Below are 21,124 nucleotides of genomic sequence, written 5' to 3'. Positions count from 1 at the left end.
TTTTTTAAACAACCGGGAACAGCTGATTCACCCCTCAAAAGCTCAAATAATATCTCAGCTACAGCTCCAAATCTCAAATGAATTGAAAAGGAGGTGCCGTAGATGCTTTCCCGTCTACCTGCCAGTTGTGCTTAAGTGCCTGACCACTGAGATCCTGGAACTGGCAAGAAACACGGCTCGTGACAGCAGAAGGACAGGATCCTCCACCTGCACCTGCAGCCGACTGTTTGCAGTGATGAGGAGCTCGGCAGGCTGCTGGGAGGTGTGGCCATCGCTTAGGGAGGGGTTCTGCACGGTATTCAGGTGGTCCTGCAGCTTGGGGGAACCAAGAGGTCAGCCAAGTCTGGGTGGACAGATCAGACGGCATTTGTGGCCAGTTTCTTCAGATCTTATGAGGGACGGACCTTTACAAGAGATCCATCCTGCTTACAGTCATCAGTCTCTTTAACATCTTTTAATGAAACGAGGATAACGAGTTACAACAACATTTAATTTATCTTTGGGATTAATAAAGTATTTTTTAAATAGAATTGAACTGAATTTCCAGGAATCTTCAAGGTCTTCCCAAAGGTCTCCTTAAAGCAGGATGTGCCCAAATTAAACAATAAAGGACTTGTCCAAGAGGCATCTCCATCAGATTCTTGAAACGTCTCAAATGACTTGTTTCTATGTGGAGGCTTTACTCCAAACTGCAGCAGCTGAACCTGCAACCTTCTGGAGAAAGCACACTTCAGTCATTTCTTTGTGGAAGGGCAGCGGCTCTACTCAGAATCTCTCTTGGAGAACTGAACTTCTCACCTGATCTTTAAGGGAGAACCCAGCAGTACCCAGCAGAGAAAACTCATTTAAACTGTTTGTATGTACAATCTCGTTCTTTCAGTCACTACCCAGAGTTCATGACCACAGGTCAGGGCAGGAACGTAGACTGACCGTTAAACACAGAGCTCCCCCTTGCAACTCGGCTCCCTCTTCACCACAACGGACCGGCACAGAGTTGCATTCCAGTCAGTTGTAGATGAAACACACTATTACTTCTTCATTTGTGTTGAAAGATAAAAGCATTTGTAATGGCTTGATTGAATATTATTAAACTAAAAACGGCAACAAGAAGCATAAAGTCTTGTTTTAGGAACACTTGAAGCATTTCTCCTGTCTGTGCACCAACACAGAACAAGTGTCTTCTGTCCTTTGTAACTCGGCAGCTGCTGATTTTCATTTCCACACGGCCATTCTCGCAGATACATTAATGCAGAAAACTTTCACTAGTTGAGATTAAATAAATCCTTCTATTAATTTTCTGGCCGTCTGTCCCTCATCTCATCGCCAGAAGCAACAGTGGGCCTCTCCATCCCAGCAGGGTAAAGCTCTCAGAAGCAATATGTAATTAAACTCAGAGAGCATATTCTTTAATCCTAAAGGCTATTATAGATTTATGGTCAGTGCATTGTCTGAGCTGCACAATGGCTTTTCCCCTCTGCACTCTCTTGGATACCGTGAGCTCGTATATGTTCTTAAATGGGTAGATAAAGGTTTTGTAACCTTTTAAATCTGGCTTTGTAATGAGAGTGCTACAGTGGCTTACAGCCCTCTTGGGGTAATACGTCTGATTTTGGTCAGGGATGGATTAGAAAGGATAGAGACTTCCGTAATATAATGCATCAGCGGTCATCGTTGACATATTTCTCAACCCTTTTCCAGTCACTTTACAGTAGAACAAAGCCGTACATGTGAAAATGTAATTATGGTGTGTTCATTTTTTTAGCTTCCAGGGATTAAACTATCAAGTATGTTTAATTGTAAGTGTTCTACATTTTACAACAGCAGAGCCCTGATTAAGTGTGCCCTATCCCCGCGACGGGTTGCTCTGCAACGCCACGGATACTTAACTTAATTACTACTTTTATTTTCAATATTTTATTTTCAGTCTGTACGCTGTAGCGCTGCAGGAAATCGTTGACGTCTCTCATGTCCTGAAGGGAACTTTTGCAAGAAGAATTTTTCTTTTTCCTCCTTTCATTCACGATTTAGTCATTTTTAAAAGTACAATATGCTTTTTCATATACAACTTTTGTTTTGTTTTTAAAAAAACTCAAATATTATGATTTGATTGAAAAATTAACAACCACGTTATAGACAATGAGTCAAGCCTGTGTGTTTTTGTCTTGACACAGATACATGAATCATCTCAAACAGGCTAAATAAAAAATGTTTTCAGATTTTATTTGGACTCAATAAAAAAAAGTCAACCAGATTTATGAAAATAATAAAAATAAACGCATTTGTGTGACTCCATAACATTTCTTCTTTCCAGTTTCTTATTCTGTTTAAGGTGCAGTAAACACCATTGATCACTCAGATCTGGAGACAAAAACAAAATTAAAAAGTTTTTTTTAAATCAAAGATTTTTCTTGAAATTTTCCTTATTTTAGAACATACACACACATAAGAAAAGAAAACACACAACAAAGAACCCTCTCCCACACAGACACGAACATGTTAAAACAGGCATCGACATATTTTGAACACACGACACAAATGGCTTCCAACTGTCTCAAAACCTCTCAACAGAACCTTTCCAAGTATATCTGATTGCTTTCAGATGAACATGATGCATGACTTGTCTTATCCAGTGTTCATATGTCCGGGGGTGGGGGTCCATCTGCATAAAATAAGTCTCCTGGCTAGAAGAGAACCAAAAGCAATCATTCCTCTCGTACTTGCTGCAGGACATATCCACAGGGGCCACCCCAAACAAAGAGATGAATGGTGACGAGTGCACAGTTTTTCCACATATCCCAGAGAAGGTATCAAAAATAAATTACTAATAGGTCTGCAATTTGGGACAGGTCCAGAATGTGTGTAAGAGCATAGCTGGAGTTTGTTTGCAACAATTACATGCAGGGTCCAGGTCAGCTTTGATCTTGGACAACTCGTCTTTGGACCGGTGCAGCCGGTGCACCACCTTGAATTTAATTACAGCGTGTCACAGACAGATTTTAGATGAGTAAATGTTCTGAATGATCTTTCACTAGATTGATTCTGATATGGGTTCCTCCAAGTCTGTTTCTCTTTTCAGTTTTAAAGAGCCCAAACTGGTCTCATGGTATGAACTGGGCAGTGTATAGATCTTGCTGCCGTGTTGCCTCCAATGATATGAATTCTGGAACAATATTAAACGTTTTCCTGCTATGCAGCAGGTGAGTGTCTCTCGGGTCAGGCACAGAGTGGAGTTTCTGGTTTTTAATAGAGCCAACCAGATGATCGTAGCATCTCAGCATCCTTCGGTTTAGCATGTAGCATAATATGCCGTGTGCTAAACCAGATGCTGAGATGCCACAATCATCTGGTACCTTATTATGGTAGACCCTGACCAGACCAGGTTTCTCCTTCCAAGTCCTCCAGCAGGCTCACAAGTCGAGTATTATTTTGTCCAGAGTATGCCTCAGAGTCTTACATTTCTTGCTCAAAGCTTCAAATTCTCATATTAGCTAGCATGCTAGTTAGCTGGTCATTATGCTCGTTAGCTGCGCTCTCAAGATCAGAAATTGTTAGACTTTACCAAGCAACTTTTTCTTACAGTGGTTTTAAAACGGCTGTCACGTCCTTCCTAATAACAATATTAAGATAATATTGACTCAAGCCTAGTAGGTTATCGATAATTAGCATGAGGCTGTGTAGCATCTTTTCAGTAGCGTTGGGCTACTCTGGGAAGTCGAGCTCCGAGATCTGGTGGCACAGCCCTCCTCGGCCACTTCAGGCAGATTGTTTTTGTCGGATGACTTAACACTTATCCAGATATGATCCAGGATGTAGAAGTTTATATAATGTAGAATAGGTAGAAGAATGTAGATGTTATGCTAATTAAAATACATAATTATTACATCTCGCAGAGCTACCTACCGCCAAACACGTCCTACTTCATGTGCGCTCATAGGACGACCACTTAACCCATCCATCCATCATCTTTCGCTTGTACCGAAGTTCGGTCATGGGTGCAGCAGCTTGAGTAGGGAGGCCCAGACATCTCTTTCCACAGCCACCTGTTCCAGCTCTTCTGGGAGGACTCCAAGGTGTTCCCAGACCAACCGAGAGTCGTAGTCTCTCCAGCGTGTCCTGGGTCGTCCCCGGGGTCTTCGCCCAGTTGGACATGCCCGAACCACCTCCCTAGGGAGGCGCCCAGGAAGCATCCTTACTAGATGCCCGAACCACCTTAACTGGCTCCTTTCGATGTGGAGGAGCAGCAGTTCTACTCCAAGATAACTGCCCCGCCAGATAAGCGCTATTTCGAAGGGAGAGTCCAGCTACCCTGCGGTCGAAACCGACTTCAAACGCTTGTATCCATGATCTCGTTCGTTCGGTCTCTACCCAGAGTTTGTGACCATGGGTGAGGGTAGGAATGTAGACTGACCAGTGAACAGAGAGCTTTGCCTTACAGCTCAGTTCCCTCTTCACCACAACGGACCGGACCACTTAACCCTTTCTGTCCAAATAATACAGGAACAACAGTCAGCTTTCATAACCAAACAGTTTTTGATCAAACTTATATATTGAAGGAAAGAGGCTAAAAGTATTTTTTAATGAAATTATTGACCCAAAAAGAGAGGGTTGACCAGAAACAATATATTCAGATAAACAGTTGTTAACAGTTGTCTGTGTGAATGATAAATAAAGAACCTTGAATCCTTGATTAATTGGAACAACCATTCCAGGCGTGTTTCCATCTTTTACTTGCTCCAAACAAATGCATTTGTGTTTGTTAGGCACCAGTTGAATCGTGTGTCCTCTGTTGAAAACAGAAAATCATCAGGTCTTGTTTCCTCAATGATAATGTATTCGTTCTGATTTGACTTTTTAATGGGCTTTCACCTAATTATCATCACACGGTTCCTGAGATGCGAGCTGGAGAGGGAACTCTGAGTCTGAGAACAAAAGGAGGTCAGACTCGGAGGTGTTGGCACGTGGCCTGATCCGCTCCACTAACCCCCTTTTGCTTGCTTTTGTGCAACGATAAATTTCTCCTTGAACATGATGTCAATATGTTGATGTGCCTTCGTTTATTAAGACACCATCCAACTGATGATGAGTCCTGCTGTGTGTTACCAACATAAATAATTAGAGGAGAGACCGGGGAACGGCAGGTGGCTTTTGGCACAAAGAAATAATCATACTTGATGTGGAAAATAAAGTAAAAGGACCCATCTGTTCACGACGGGGGGAGGAGGAAAAACACGTTAACATATTGTCAGTAACATTATGAAATACTCAGCTAATAACTTAGTCATGGCACATGGTTCTGGACGCTTGTTTGAAATAATCCAACAGAAGGGATCCAAAGCCCGCTTCAAGGATTCAAATTAACTGCGGGTTTGTTCGATCCTGAACTGTCCATCAGCCATTTCGTCTCATGCTCCACCAGATATTAAACAAAAAGCTTGATTAAGGAAGATGAAATTCATGTAAGTTAGAGAACTGTCCAGTTTAGCACAGACTCTGTTTCATACTTTTAACTTTAATGAAGTCCAAGACGGGAGTGAAAATAAAGAAAAACTTTTTATGTGAAACTGCTGAGCCCTGAAGGACTCTGCTGAAAGTAGTTGGAGCTCTAAAAGCTGAAAGAAGAAAACTAAGCTAAAAAAAAAAAAAGAAGCAAAACGCTAACTAAAAGCAGCCAAAGACTGGCTAGAAGTTAATAGTAGCAAAAGACTGATTATGGAGAGCCTAAAGGTAAAATTAACAAAAGTCTAGCTAAAAGCTAAAGCAGCAAAAGGTTAGCTAGAGGCTAAATGGAAAAAGACCCTCGTCAAAACGATTAAAAAGGTTTGCTAGAAGGTAAAGTTGCAAAATACTGGTTAAAAAGTAAAGTACTGAAAAAAGAGCTAGAAGGCAAAAGTTCAGCTAAAAGTAGCATCAGAAGACAAAAATCAAGAAGCAGATTTTTAAAAAGAATTTAGATTTTGAAGGAATGAAGTCATCTCAGTGTGTCGATGGGGAAATATTTGTAAATAAAAGGTAAATAGTTTGAAAAATCATAAAAGTTACAAAAGTCATAGCATGTTCGGCTGCCTCCAGGCCTCCCTTGACAAAGAGATCTTTGATCTCAGTGGGATTTGCCCGGTTAAATAAAATGTTAACAGAATGTGCAGTGCAGATATAGATTGCAAACCGTGCATAGAAAAATAAAATAAATACAGAAAACAAATTGGCCAACTCACTGAAAAGTGACAGAACTTCAACAAGTCAAATGGGTTTTTGTTTGTAGTTTTTTTTTTTGTTGTGAATAAATTTATCGACTGTAAATTTAGAGGCCATTTTGTTTGTAGCACAAGACAACAATGGTCAAAATGAAGAGGACGTCCAGGATGGGCACTTGAGCCAAAGTTCGTGGCCTCCTCGACCCTTACAAAGAGGCGCATCACACCCTGCGGGTGCCTGCACGGATTTATTACGTCGTGTACAAACACATCTATGGAGGACCGTCCTACAAATCACATTTATTCTCCCTGCCTGAATCAAATGATCAGTTTAATTTAGCTGGTGTGAGGAATCATCTTTGGTGTGGAAATGATGATTAGGAGCTCAGGGGTTCCCCACTTGGGAAGTTAAACACCCCCCTCAGGAGACTGCTGTGCCTCCATCATCAGAAAACTACACCAGCATCACATGTCGGTGAAAAGCAGTGGTCCAGGTGGAGAACGTCACAGCCTGCAGCCCACCCCCACCGTGGAGAAGTTTCTTCTGACCGCAGGTATTCTGTGAGCTACAGTTCATTCTGCACAATCCACAGGAAGTTTGAGCAATTCATTCATTGGCATCAAAAGCATTTATAATGTGGAGGGGGACACACTGGTGGTGGGGGGGGGGGTCCACCCCTAGAAAAGTAAATGCTATTTCCTGCATTCTGATGTATTTTAAGGAGCTGTTAAACATCTACGTTTACCTTTACTTGAATCAATAACTATTTTAGAGTAGCCTGACCAACAGCCCCCCCCCCAATCCTTTCAACAACTGTCAGCATTAACGTAGTGCTAAGCTAGTGGGGCGCAAAACAGATGTGCTAGCTAAGATGCTACAGATCTCTTCGCTTCTCTCACGCATCCTAACCCCCCCCGTGAACAACTGCCGACACTATTGTAGCGCTAAGCTAGCACGCAACACAGAGGTGTCTCGTCCTCCTCCCCCTGCCTCAGCGACCAAAAAAACCCCAAAGAGACGAGCGTGCGCTATAAAGCCACGTGACCTCGGGGAAACCCTGCATGTGGCGAGTTGTTGTAGGTAACCAGGAAAACACGGAGTGGACCTTTAATGGTTTGAGTATTCTCCTGTTAATCAAGTGGAATGGATTTGTTCACAAAGAATCAGCGCTGGGTGAACTAATGTTCATGGTAAAGGGGGGTGACCAATGGTGGCCTTGACCACTGCAGATTCATCTTTGGCCAGCCCAATCATTTGAGGAAACTATACTTTTACGCAATATCAAAACTAGAAAGCATACTCAAATGACGGGCAGAGTTGGTTTACATATACGTATGGCGGTGGCCATCTTGGATTTGGACGAGGCAACCCAATTTTCAGTCATGACCTTTTTTACTCCTAAATGCAGTCACACATCAAAATGGAAGTTAGTGCCTCTTATTTTTCAAGTTATCCAGTGTCCAGACGGATGGATGGTATTTCTAACTCCCCTCTTCACTCTGCAACTGAGGACAAAAAAAAATAAAGGAAAAAAGTAAAACCTTATTAAGCAACAACGCAAGGTCTCTCTGTCAGAAGTATTTGTTAGAAATTCAACAGTTTTTAAGGTTTCCACAAAATGCCAAGACCACAATCAGTATTTAAAGTCTTAATATGAACTTTCAGTAACTTTTACATCATTGACAAGTGTTAGCACTTAAGTTTAGATCAATTTAATGTTTTAAAACCTTCAACTACCAAAGCACCTTTGAATCAAGAGAAAAATATACTATTTAGGCTTTGAAATCTTAAATTGTTCTGGTTTCTTATCGGGGGGTTTAAAGGAACTCATTGCAACATCATGAAGACTATGTATGAATGAATGTAAGTAAAAGTTAAAAAAGCAAAAAACAAAATCCATATTTAGCCTTATTTTAACGATTAACGTGTCTTTAACATTTTAATGATTAACGTGTCTTTAAGTGGAGAAAAAAAGCTGATATCTACCAAGTGCTGTTGTTAACCAATGGAAAGAGCCAAAGTGACGTCAGTGGAGGATCCGTTTGGGACGGATAAAGACCGCTTGGATGTGTTGTTATGTATTTACTCACAGCTTTGTTGAGTAAAGTATGCAGATCATTTAAAAAACCTATCTAAACTAAAATGGACTAACACGGGGTGTTTTTCATTAGTTTTTCTAGAAGATATAAAATGTGTTATACCAGAATGCTTCAGGGTTCGGATCATAACCGCCTACATGACTGTTGTCACTTTAGCATCACGCTCCTTAACTCATTATTGGAAACCCGTTTTTTTACAACACATTCGTGATGAGACTCTTTCCAATCTTGTTTTAATTAAGACGGACATGCTCGGACAGGACGCCGAAGTATATGTGCGTCAAAAGGAAGGCTGAAATGACGGCGTCTGTCCCTCGCAGGGAAACATTATTCCTAATAAAAGTCTTTAATAAATACTTAGAGTCCTTGGAGACTTCCTTGAACCTGAGAGGAAACCGTGTCTGTACCCAGGAGCAAAGGAGGCCATTACAGTCTGGAGTGGAAGATTTAATAGGTGTCATAATTTATCATGTAAACCCAAAAGTGTTTCTTAATTAAGTGTGTGCGTTAATGAATTTTTTAATTTGATCCCTGCAAGTACTTTGCCATGCTAATTGCAATATTCCACACATTAGTTATCGGCTATTGCCCTTGGCTATTTGCTGTCGTGAGGAAGACACCCCCTCTTCTCCCTCAGCTTAAGTTCATTAACGGAGTCTGACGCTCCAAACTCAAAACGGTGCGTTCACGGTCAGCGTGCTAAATTAGGGACAAGCCATTTTCTTTTCTTCTTCCAACAGAATTGATTCTCCTCTGAAGGCGAAGGCAGAGGACTGTTTCTGCTGGTGTTTGTGCTCGTTAGCAAAACTACTCGTGAACAGATTTCAATGAACTTTTTTTATAAACTGATAACTGATAAAACGTTCAGAACCGACTGAGCTTTGAAGTAAAGATGGCTGCCACGGCTACATACATTTAGAAAACATACAAATAGCAATAACTCAGTCGATGCTGTAGATAGAGCTAACACTTTGGCGTGGTAGTAGCTGAGACTGAGCGTTTCTTCCAACAGCAAACTGATCGAGCGAGATCTGGTTTGTAAACTTGGACAATGAGGTCAAGCTGCTTGGTCTGTTAGCAAAATATCTTACGAGTCACCGGTAAGCTTTACTTTTGGACTTGACCCAATTCCATTGGCTGCCACAGCCAACGGGTCTCAGAAAGCACAAAAGTGGCTAAAAGTAGCTGAAGTTTAGCTGTGCCTCATCCCAAACACTCTGAGCGCAACACAATGTGCAACATCTTCGTTTGAAACTTGGCATCTACTGCTGGAGTCAACCCTACACATTGTGAGCCAATTCAAGATGGCCACCACAGCTAATCAACCTTAGCCTACACATTACTGGTCATACCTCACACGGTTTGACAGATACTGAGCTGAAGGAAGGCGTGGCAGCTGACAGAGTCTCCAGATAAAGTTATTCTCCGGGTTTGACGAACTCAGCTACATCTCTGTTATATCAATTTTAAAAAATGGCCAGAGATGTGCAGTCTTTCAAAGAATACAAGGCTTTTATTTTGAAAAGAGAAACTAAAGCAGAAAAAATCCTGATGTTCCACATTAGGAGCATCTGCCGTCACCACCTCAGACAGAAAGTGAGCAGTTTAAAATGACTGATGTGAGCCAGCCTCCGTACCGATGACTCCTTTTGTATCCAAAGACCCGCTATCGCTGCTGGCAGACTCGTATTGTTCGACCCGATTAATCTGTTTGAGAAACATAATAATGATGTTGCCAACTGCTGAACGCGCTAATAATTTATTAATCAGCTGCAATTAAGCGGCGCTGCCACGTCCTTAGGATGACTTTTCTTTCTGTTGCAGTGGAAAGCTGCAGCCGTCTCAGTGAGCTCGGACCACAGATGGGCTCAGACCAACATTAACGAGCAACAAGGTGTGTGTGTGTGGGGGGGGGGGGTGAGAGAACCGTCGGCCTCGAACCAAACGCCAGCGTGTTCAGGACGAGGCCGTCAGGTTCGCCTACTTTAGAAGTGACTGCAGCTAATAACACGTGCACTTTATAACTCCAGCTGGCTGATCAATTTCAGCGAGTTTTATCTGTGATGCTGAATGTGGATGAGTGGAGATTACCACTGCACCACCGTTCAGAACAATCCTTGGATTATGAACAGAGAAAACACCCAGAAGTTAAACACCTTAATTTATATAATATCAGAACTAAATTTGATGGTCCATCTGTCCATCATCTTCTGATGCTTTTTCCGAAGTCAGGTCTCGGGGGCAGCATCTTGAACAGGGAGGTCCACACATCTCTCTCCACAGCCTCCTCTTCCAGCTCTTCTGGGAGGACTCCAAGGCGTTCCCAGGCCAACAGAGAGACATAGTCTCTCCAGTGTGTCCTGGGTCTTCTCTGGGGTGTCTTCCCAGTTGGACATGCCCAAACCACCTCAACTGGTCTCTCGATGTGGAGGAGCAGCGGTTCTACTCAGAGTCTTTCCGGACAAGTGAACTGCTCACCCTATCTCATGAACAAAACCCAGAGACACTTGAACTCCTCCACTTGAGGCAGAATCTCACCCTCGACCTGAAGAGAACAATCCACCCTTTTACCGATTGAGGACCATGGCTTCAGACTTGGAGGTTCCGATTCTCATCCCAGCTGCTTCACACTCGGCTGCGAACCGCTCCAGTGAGAGCTGGAGATCACGGCATGATGACGCCAACAGGACCACGTCATCTGCAAAGAGCAGAGAAGAAACAACCCCCCCCCCCCCCCCCCCCGGCTGCACCAAGAAATTCTGTCCATAAAAGTTATGAACAGAATCAGTGACAACGAGCAGCTCTGGTGGAGTCTAACTCCCATTCTGGAGGGATCCAACTTACAACGGGAACCAAACGCTCGCACCGCTTGTAGAGGGACTGAACAGCCCGTAGCAACGGCCCCCCAATCCATACTCAAGAAGCACCCTCCTTGATGAAATTTGATGGTATTAGTAGTAAATACTGTTAGCAAACAGATTAGCAGATAATGTTTCTGCATGTGTCTGAGTGCATGTGTATTTTTCTGTTAGTAAAATATCTGCACTATTTTACTACTACTACCATTATTGGACCACTTTTAAAGAAACGCTCAGAAAGTATCATCGGATCCACAACTGATTGCCTTTTGATGTCAGCATGATTCAAGATGGCTGCCACAGTCAGCTGACCTTAGAAAACCAAATGTTTTACACATACTGAGGTTGGTGTGGTAGTAGCTGACAGTCATTTACAACAAATACTCCTGAGTGCTAAAAGACCTCTGGAGGTTGTGGAAAAACTTAACAAGATGGGATTAATGGTAAAGCTCTATCAGGCAAAGAAGAAGCCAGATGTGGAAACCATCCAGAACCACTGCCTCTGGACCAGAGCTCATTTAAAATGGACTGAGGTGAAAAGGAGAACTGTTCTGTGGTCAGACAAATCCAAATCTGAGATTTAAAAAAAAATAGCACAGGCACCACGTCCTCCACACTAAAGAGGAATGGGACTGTTCAGTCTGGGTTAGTCATTTGTTTGACCTTTATTTTACCTGTAAAGGTCAAATTGAGCCCGTTAACAGGACAGTTCAAAAGTCTGCCTCTCTGATGGTATAGGGGTGCATTAGTGTCTCTGGCATGTGGGCTCCCTCAATGCAGAATAGGTTATAGAACAACATCTGCTTCCATTCAGGACTATTGAACAGCTGGAATTCTCTACTGAACCAGAACGGGACAACATATCCACCAAAACCTCCTCAGCTGGTCTTTTAAGGTCCTCCAAAACCTCCTCAGCTGGTCTCCTCAGGTCCTGGACATTAAAAGAAGAGGGGAGGCTTCACAAAGGAAAATAAGGACTTGATGTTTTTAAAATGCGTTGATGCCATCAGATTCAAAATGACCTTTTTTTTCTTCTAAAAAATGTGCAACTTCTTAGTTTCATACTGTTGTGTTAATAAAACATGGGTTTATGAGATTGATTCTGTTTTTAGTCACATTTTTTTTAATATGGTTGTAAACCGTTCATCCTGTAGTGAAGCCGAGAGCTGCTTCAACATGATTCCGACGTGCACAAAGACGTTCTCCTCCCCTCACCTCTGCTGTACAGTCACAGCTGAGATGGATTTGATCAGCCTTTTAATTCATCCAAAGCCAAACGAACACAAGGCCGTTAACGTTCTCCTCGGACCCCTCCCACCGCCGCGGTGACATTCAGGCTTAACGGACAAGTCGGCGAAGGAGGACTCTTCCCTTCAAATGTTTCACAAATTCCTCCCATATGAAGAAACTCAGAAAAAAATCTGTTGACATTACCCGGCCGGCGTCATCAGAGCATCTGCACAGGAGTCGTATTTAATATTCTTCCTACACGCCGACATTAGCAGCAGAAGATAATCCCTCACAGATTAAATTACACGTGGGCCGCAGTGTTTAGTGCTGCTATTGTTTTCATTAGTACAAAAAGGAATTGTACTCAATTATATTAAATTGTACCTCAGAGCGAGCGCTCGGCGTCCATCCTCCTCCCCCACCACTCTAATAAAAACATAATGTCAGTCAGGGCCTGTAATCTCCAAGCAGCAGGTTAGCGTTACAGTTTTTAACCACACTTATGACTCCCAAACATGCAGTTGTGGCATTAAAATACATTTCGAGCAGGACGTGAGAGCAGAAGGTGCACCAGCTCCCTGGCTGCTTCAGACTCTTATCTGAGAAATAAAGACGAGAACACGACGTTTGACTGCGCGCTCAGGAAATCCACTGCTGCCTTGTTGTAAAGGATTGTCGAGAAACGTCAGCAGGTTGAAGGAAATACAGCATCTGTGAACTTTCATTTATTATTGTTGGACAGATGTTAACAATGGGATTTTATTAAAACACTGTTGACGCCCGGCAGGTCTGTTAAGCTACATAAATTATAACGGATATCGAACTCCTCTGCTCGTCATGACTTCTGTTGTAAACTGGTGCTATATAAATACCAGTAAACTGAATTGAACTGAACAGTAGGGATGCACTTTATCGGAATTTTGGCCGATATCAATATTCCGATATGTTAAACTTATTTGCCGATAACAGATGCTTTTTTCCCCTAGACCTACTTGCAGAGACTACATAGCTTTCTCTGCTGTGGAGTTAAAACACCACATTATTCTACACGGTCTTTGTCAGTTTGGCTGCTACCAAATGCAGATGCCAAAAATGGTGCAACACTTCAATTTGGATTATGTTTAATGTCAAATTCATTCATGACATTTACTCTCTCTAACACAATGACAACACTCGAACAGTGCAAACTTGTACATTTTCACAAATCTAAACTCAACCTGTTCACAAACGATAAGTGAAAAGCGCGTAAGTAGTCGTGCATTAATAGATACACTTAATTTTTAATTTAAGAAACTGTCAACTTAAAACAGAAGCCTTTTATTTCGGTGAGTTATTTTGATAGAATGGCCGATATTTAACTTTATCGCCAATATCGGCCGATACGGATACCATGTCGATAGTATCGTGCAACACTACTGAAAAGTCTTCTCCCAGTTTTGTGCCTCCAACCAGTCCGAGAGTCCCAGCCCTGACAAACCTCAAAGTTCTGCATCAGGTTTTCCTCATTTTTCACTCTTCAGTTCCTAAAACTGCTCGTTCACACCAGCAGCTTGTTTTGATCCATTTTCCCATGAAGCTCTCTTTGTGCCACATAAACCAATTCAAACATACTTGAATCCATTTTCGCCTCTTTTTTATGCTCTTGAAACATTTAACAGGTGCATTATTTTGCACGTTCTTGTCTGAGCACCGGAGACGCAACAGCAGCTTATTTGAAGTGTCCTGTATATTTATATAAGTATATAAGTATTTATATACATATATAAGTATTTATATAAGTGTCCTGTAAAGCTGTTTAAAGTTGCACACGGTCCGGTTTGGTTTTCCTCTTTAGATGAAACAGAACTTTGGGAACTGCGTCCAAACTTTGCCGTCCCTCTTGTTCCAGTAAATCTGCAGAAAACGTCCCGTTTCTGTTTATGTGACTCACCTCAGACCCCCAGAGGAGGTACGTCCTGCACCTCGACACTCCGCTCCACTCCCCCCCCCCCCTCCCGTCAGCCTGGCGTGGCTCATCAAGCTGTTCCAACAACTGGAAGACATCACAAGTTAAACACTCATTATTTTAATTTGATGCTAATCATGTGTTAATGAGTATAATCCTCGCAATGATTCAGGTAATTTGCTTAATGGCTGCCTGGAGTCCAGATCGCAGCAATCAGTCACGTTTGATAAGACGTCTGTTGAGGGGCAGGGGAGGACGACGACGAGGAATAGGTGAAGGCCATCAGGCCTCGGGAGAGTCGAGACATGAAGAGTTTGGCGAGCGTCTCACCTGTCCCTGCATCATCCCGGACAGACGCCGCAAGTACAACGTACTAAAAACTACTCAGAAAAGTCCCGGAAACCAGAGACTGACGAGCAGACTGGGGCGATGCAGGTGCGGCGAGCTGAAAAGGAAAGCTGTCGATTTACAAACTGATCTACTGTACGTTCTAACCCTGACCTGTGGTCCTGAGGTGGGGGGTGATGACCGGACAAACAAGGATAAGAATACAAGCAGATGAAAAGACCTTCCTCTATGGTCTCTGGACTCACCCTGAGGGTAGTGACCACCTGCTCTGAGACTGTAGGCGAGTTACAGGAGAGTTTTGTTGCAGTCAGAGTTCTGAGGGTTTGTGACCAGCTGAGTGGAAAATTAATTGAAAAGCCCGTCAATAGTGCACACGCTGTCAGTTGCAGCCCAATGATGTACCACCATGAGAAACAGGGTGAGGGGTAGAGACGGGCGCTCCTTTTTCAATATTTGAAATTGAACCGTTGGTGCGTTTCTAATCAGGGTGCTTTTTGTCTGACACAACCCCAAAATACAGATCTAATTCAGTCCCAGCATCTTCTGCCCTGGTAGTTTATTTTGAAAGGTCGTGGTGAGCTCAGCTTTGCTGACATATTTATTCAACCTTTATTTAGACAGATAAATCACATTGAGCCTCGAAGACTCATTTACAAGTGAGATCTGTTTAGACAGACAAAACGTAATGAAAGTGACACATGCGTAGGATTTGGAGAGGAAAAAAAATTCCTAACAAACTCTCACTCCTTGGCCGAAGAAAGATAGCCAGAAATTGAAAAAACACCCCGCACATAGGCACATAGTGACGCAAACATCCCACTGGGGAGGGGAGACGACAAGAGCGGTGAGCGTGTCCAAGGACACTCCAGAGTCACTGTAAGAGTTCTGATAAGAATGGTCCAATCAGCCAGTTCCCTCTGGTGAGAGCCGTAACACTCTCGAGGGTGCCGAGGTCGACCTAGGACAGCGCCAGAGAGAACCCAAGAGTCCTGAAATGATGATACAATGTTTATTCAGCCGGGTCCCTCTGAAAGGGCCGCAGAATTCCTCGGTGGGATGGGAGGGGGCAGAGCGTCCAATTTACAGGGCGTCCAGGCGAAGTGAGAAAAGGTGACCAGTCAAGGCCAGCCGGGGAGTCGAATTCATGTAAACAACATTTGTGTTGTGGAAGGGCAGAAGTCCTTTCCATAATGATTTACTGGTTTGGCAAAAAGAAAAGAACATTTTGTGAAAAAGGTTGTTCAAAACCATAAAGTTTCAGGTATGATGGCGCACGTTAAGATCCTTTTTCTGCTTTTTAAACACTTCTACACCAACACTTGTGCTAAATATTAATTAGCTCTGCGTGATAAGCACTGAGTGCTGCAAGCTGGTGGACTGGACTAGACCAGCCCAGTGGAACCAGACTGTGGACAGGAATATTAAAGTGTTTGTGGTTTTTGATTGAAATGCACATTCCTGATGAGGAGTTTGGCTGTTCAGGAGAAACTCAGAGTCAAGTCGATGCTCCTCTGCATCAGAAGGAGCCGGCTGAGGTGGTTTGGGCGTTTGGCGAGGATGACCGCTGGACGCCATCGAAGTGTTTCAGACACGTCTCTCCAGGAAGAACTCTTGATCCTCTCTCACTTGAAACGCCTCTGACTGAGCGGGAGGAGGGAGGTCTGTGAAACTCGACTTAAACGGTTACGGACACAAAGTTTAACAGTTAGATCGCAGGTCGTTTTCACACCTGATAGTCCGGTAGACTCGGTTCGATTGGGTTTGCATTCACACGGCATTTGAACCGTGCTAGAGTTCACTTCAACCGAACAGAGACCTAGGTTTTTAGGCGGACCGGAGTTCGATTGTTTGGTCCATATCAGAGTTCGATTGGGCATTCACACCTCCCCAAACGAACCGGACTTTTAGAGTTCGATTAAAGCGGACTAAACAGGGCTGGTGCGCACCCTCAAATTCACAAACCTGTAACGACTCGAGGACAAGAAACCTTCAAACCAGCGACGAACTGTTGGTCGCACAGAATGTCCATCTTACAGATGGACGTTGGGTGGGAGGACGGACTGTGAGGCAGATCCTGAGGAATAAATGAGTCTCTGGGTAAGACCAAGCAGGTGGGGGTGTGGGGGGGGGTAAGGCCCCTGATAAAGGACTACAGCATAATGACCTGTGAGTGCTAACAAATACAAATTGTTTTCTCCTGCATTTTTACAGTCGGCAAAACAAATGCTCATCAGGCTTTTATGAGGGATTGTGTGAATAATAGCTGCTAATTGTCACATCACAAACCAAGTGTGAATTTAAAGCACTCGTTTTAAATTATATTTACACTTTTATGAGTTATTGATCCATTAAAGGTTTGGATGCGTTTTACAACACGTTGCTTCTTTGTTCCAATCAGCTCCTTGAAGTTTTCTCCAGTTTCATCATTTCATTCTTCCCGTTTTGTTTAACAGTCATTAGGCATGAGGTGCAGGACTGATCAAATCAATTATTAAAGAGCTGAGATAAATTTAAGGAACATATTTGTACTTTGTTCACCAGGAAAATAAACATTAATGAGATTTCCCTGGAATCCTTCAAACAATGACTGTTGTGCAAATCTGCACGATCGATCACGTGTCTACAAAGTGCATTTATCACCTAAATCAGTGGATAACCTATATTTTACACGTTAATCTGCTTTAAACTCTTCAGAGGCCTTTATTGGGGGGGGGGGGGGGGTGCTGATCCATTGTTCCAACAGGAGGTTTAATGTCTCACAGACTGAGTGAAACTGGACTTAGGACTCAGCCCGGTTTGGTCTCCGGAGCCTCTGCCTGCGCCGTCACCACTTCTTCAAACTCCTGTCACCGAGCCGAACCTTCGGCTGTTTGCACCTCCCACCAACACACACGTGCACCGTGCAATTCTCCAGGTGGTCTTGAATGACAAAACCACGATGAGTGATGCAAAAAGCTCAGCCCGAACATCCATGACAGGTCCGGTTCTGCTCAGAGTAAAAACCGTTACGTGTTCTGTGCATCACAAGTTATTTAGTTAGGGAACGATCATTAGCTCATTGGTTCCAGAAGAGACGAGGGGCGTGTCTGTGATGGAAACAGATTATTATTCATCCGTTTCCTGATACATTCATTTATATTTTAATGCATTAATAACCTTTATAACTGTTTTATTACTGGGGGCTGTGGTAGCTCGGTGGACAGTGCCGCGGTCCTGCAATCCCAAGGTTGCGGGTTCGAGCCCAGGTTACGTCAAGAAGGGGATCTGGCGTAAAACAAATTGCCAAATCTTTCATGAGAGTTCGCTCGCTCGCTGTGGTGACTCCTGAAGAGAAACTTCCTTTGGTTCTGCCTCAAGAGGAGGAGTTCACGTATCTCCAAGGTTTGTTCACGAGTGAGGGAAGAATGGAGCGTGATTGGTGCAGCATCCGTGTCAACGTTTGGACCTTAAATATAAATGTTTTATTGTGCGTGTCACATCAAACTGAAAATTATATCCAGCTGTAATTTGAAAATTTTTTTTTCATTTAACCTTTATTTGTACAGGAAGTCTCATTGAGTCACGAGAACTTATTTTCAAGAGCGACCTGTTCAAGGGCAGGGGGGGGGGGGGGGGGGGCTTCTCGGGGGGCCGGGGGGGGGGGGAAGGGGGGTGGAGGCAGGTGTGGGTGTTTCACCTTTTCCACACACATTTTGATGTTAATGGTACCGGGAGTTGAACCTGCGACTTTCCGATCACAGGCCCATCTTCCAACCTCTGCGCCACCACTCCCCCCACGAATCAATCCAGTAACACAGCTCTGCGTGCTACACTTGAACGCATCACGTGGATTACAAACTACAGGTGGATTAATTTATGTTATTGTTCACCGGGCAGCTGATGTGGCTTTAACTGGACTGGACCCGTGTGTGGATTAGATCTGCCACATCCATTAGATGGATCAGGATTGTTCCCAGTTCAGACGTCACACCCCAAAACTGGGAGTTGCATACGGAAGCACAATTCAAGTAATGTGATCTGATCACAGGCCCACCTTTTCTAACCACTGCACCACCACTCCCCAAACGCCAACATACATGATGCAACATGAAAATACTTTCACCGCGAGCAACGTCAGCGTTTCTTACAGAATTTTAAAAAAAGCTGAACTTCTCCGTTAACTGTTGATTTATTTTGTGTCCAGGACACATTTATAAAAACGGAAAAAACAGCAATTAAGCAAAGGTCAGAAACCATCACGAGGTAATGAGACGTAGAGCTGAAGAAATTGACGTTTTACATGATGCAGCGTGTGACGGCTGGACTCGGAGGACAAACTCGAGCGTTTGGCTGCTTGACGACTGCAGTTAGCTGCCATGTCTCGAGTTGGAGGTTCCACTCACACAACTCGTTTCTACCCTTACATCAGTTTTTATTTTTAATCACTAAGGTCACTGAAATAACTTGAAACTGACTAAACACGACAATTACAAAAAAGAAAAATGAAATTTATTGTTTTAGAATAAAAACACAAACTGGCCTTGACAATAACGTGTCGTTGCCTCTTTGTCCACTCATGATCAACCTGCTGCCGTCTCAGGTTTGAAGGTTCTCCAGATGTTTCAGCTCCTTCCACAGACGTTCAACAGGGTTCAGAAGGGTCCGATGTTTGGTTCCGAGCCATTCTTGGGTGTTTTGGGTCATTATTTGTTGGAGGACCCACGAGCTGTGACTGAGACCAAGCTTTCAGACTCGGAGCAGCACATTCAGCTCCAGAATGCCTCGACAGTCTTGAGATTCCACTGATCTCTGCACAGATTCAAGACGCCCGGTCTCGGCTCCAGAACAGAACCGAGCCGCTCCATGTTTCACTGTAGCGCAGGGTTCTGTTCTTGGTTTCATTTTGGGTCTGAACACAGAGCTCATGGGACTTCATGTCAAAAAGCTCCAGTTTGGTCTCGTCTGTCCAGAGGACGTTCTCCCAGAAACTTTGTGGCTTCTTAATATGCACTTTGGCAAATTCCCCCTTATTGTTTTATTTGTTGTCCTCCTCCGTCGTCTTCCATTAGAGCTCAAACTGTGCCCGATGGTAAGATCTGGTACTGATGACCCTTGACCTTGGAGTCCACCCCTGTTCTTTCTGGAAGTTGGTCTGGACTCCTTGTGTACCTTTTGTATCCATCTCTTCAGTTTGTCACCAGTTGTCCTCTTGTGGACATGTCCAGGGAGGTTGTCTCTAGGCCTGTCACGATAACAAATTTTGCTGGGCGATTTAATTGTCTCAGAAATTATTGTGATAAACGATAATATTGTTTGAAATTTGACAATAATTAGTGATAATTGTCAAATTTACAAATAAATGTTGGTTAATTTGTTTTGAGTGTAGTACCTTTTTTCAACCACTGGATGGCTGTACAATACTGTTTGAACCGAAGGATGGATAGTGAGGGAGCGAGCAGTGTCTCTAAGACAAATGGGAGGGAGGCCCCTTGACGTGACATGGGCTGTCTCTCTTTGTTTCTCAAAATGGTGGACGCTCGGTGTGGTTTGAGCTCTTTAGCATTTTTCACACAAAGTTTTAATAAAAACATCCGTGAACAAGTTCTCAGCTTCTTTTTGCTAAGAAGAACAACTTTTTAGACGAAGGCACGGGTTTCAACTGTGAATTTTGGAGCTTCGACAAGACAGAGGACTTTTCACCCCCAAGGTCGGCCTGTTAGCTTAGCTCGTAGCTTAGTTTCTCAGTTCAGCTGCTTTTAACGATCAATAATAAGCAGCACTTTGAGCAACAACTGTTGTTTCTAAATGTGCTTCATGAATAAATTTGATTTGTGTGTTACACACCATGATCCCAAACAGCTCTGTGACTACCTGTCACCCTTCAAATAGGCAGACCTTTTAGTTTAGCAATTCCTTATGGTCGAATAATTTACAATCAATTTTTAACAGCACCTTTCTTTTTGCCAAGGCCACTTTTATTTTTTTATATTTTTTAAATATAAAATCAAAACCAAAATTCTAATTATTATTTTTCTTCTTTCAGGGGTCACCACAGCGAACTAACTCACATGAGGACTTGGCGATTGTTTTTACGCCAGATGTTCTTCCTGATGCAACCACAGCCTCTGTGTGGAGCAGAGAGCTGCTACAGGGTGCCCAGGGGAGCAGATGGTGGGGGTTGAGAGCCTTGCTCAAGGGCTCAGAGTGGGGCAGGTGTGGCTGCTTCATCTTTCCCACCCACATTTTGATGCCGTCGGTCCAGGGAGTTGAACCAGCGACCTTCTGATCACAGGCCCACCTTGTCCAACCTCTGCACCACTACTCCCCTTTTAACCCAAATTTAAACGCAGTGTCAAATAATCCTCAGATAAATGTTACTATTTAGTTTTTATAATTTTAGTCAGTTTCAAGTCGTTTCTGTGACGCTTGCAGGTTTTTCTTTTTATAAAACGTCAACAGATTTATTCGTTTCT

Source organism: Nematolebias whitei, chromosome 8 (genome assembly GCF_014905685.2).
Source record: "Nematolebias whitei isolate Nwh7 chromosome 8, NemWhi1, whole genome shotgun sequence".
Lineage (NCBI taxonomy): Eukaryota > Metazoa > Chordata > Actinopteri > Cyprinodontiformes > Rivulidae > Nematolebias > Nematolebias whitei.
Note: the sequence above shows the minus strand (reverse complement) of the source record.